A 1,072-nucleotide genomic window follows, 5' to 3' on the forward strand; every position below is an offset into this window, starting at 1 on the left:
CTCTCTGACCCTTCTTCCACATACAGTGCCACAATGTAGCAATATGGATTGCCCCGCCCTGGTGAATACCTAAGGCTTCACCCCTTACAACATACCAGGCATGCTGAAACAAAAAAATAAGGCCCAAATGAGAGAACAAATCGAAGTTCCAAAAATAGAACTAAGCGATGAAGTGATGGCCAACCTATGGGAGTTCAAAATGCTGGTAATCAGGATGATTGAGAAATGGTTGAGTATGGTTGCAAAATAGAGAAAAAAGTAAAGACTATGAAAAGTTAAATAAAAAACATATAGAGGGAACCAACAGTAAACGGAAGGAAACTGGGATTCAAATCAATGATTTGAAGCAAGAGGAAGAAATAAGCACTCAGCCAGAACAGAATGAAGAAATAAGAATTCATAAAAAATGGGGAGAGGCTTAGGAACCTCCAGGACAACTTTAAACATTCTAACATCTGAATCATAGGGGTGCTACAAGGAGAAAAGGAAGAGAAAGAAATTGAAAACTTATTTTTAAAAAGATAATGCTGGAAAACTTCCCCAGTCTGGAAAAGGAAATAGACTTTGAGGAAGTCCAGGAAGCTCAGGGAGTCCCAGAGAGGTTGGACCCAACGAAGCACACACCAAGACATTTCTGGCTGTAAAAACCTGTGGGGGGTGCAGTGGTGGGAGAAACTCCCAGCCTCACAGGAGAGTTATGTTATATTACCCATGATTAAAAGATAAGAAGAGAATCTTTTTTTAAAATATGGAATGCTTCACAAATTTGTGTGTCATCCTTGTTCAGGGGCCATGCTAATCTTCTCTGTATCCTTCCAATGTGAGTATATGTTCTGCTGAAGCGAGCACAGATAAGGAGACTCTTAAAAGCAGCAAGAGAAAAGGAGACAGTTGCCTACAAAGGAGTGCCCATAAGACTGTCAGCTGATTTCTCAAAAGAGACCTTATAGGCAAGAAGGGGCTGGCAAGAAGTATTCAAAGTCACAATAGGCAAGGACCTACATCCAAGATTGCTCTATCCAGCAAAGCTATCATTTCAAATGGGAGAGCAGATAAAGTGCTTCCCAGAAAA

The 1,072-nt window shown here is 40.7% G+C and overlaps 1 non-coding gene across 1 annotated transcript; it reads right to left on the reverse strand.

Moving 5' to 3' along the window:
- Positions 1-742: 742 nt before the first annotated feature.
- On the reverse strand, positions 743-849 carry LOC118986004 (U6 spliceosomal RNA). The gene has a single exon (XR_005066247.1). It is a non-coding gene; the product is annotated as a U6 spliceosomal RNA (small nuclear RNA).
- Positions 850-1,072: the final 223 nt, after the last annotated feature.

Source organism: Sturnira hondurensis, unplaced genomic scaffold (assembly GCF_014824575.4).
Source record: "Sturnira hondurensis isolate 20B ecotype Veracruz unplaced genomic scaffold, ASM1482457v3 Scaffold0004136, whole genome shotgun sequence".
Lineage (NCBI taxonomy): Eukaryota > Metazoa > Chordata > Mammalia > Chiroptera > Phyllostomidae > Sturnira > Sturnira hondurensis.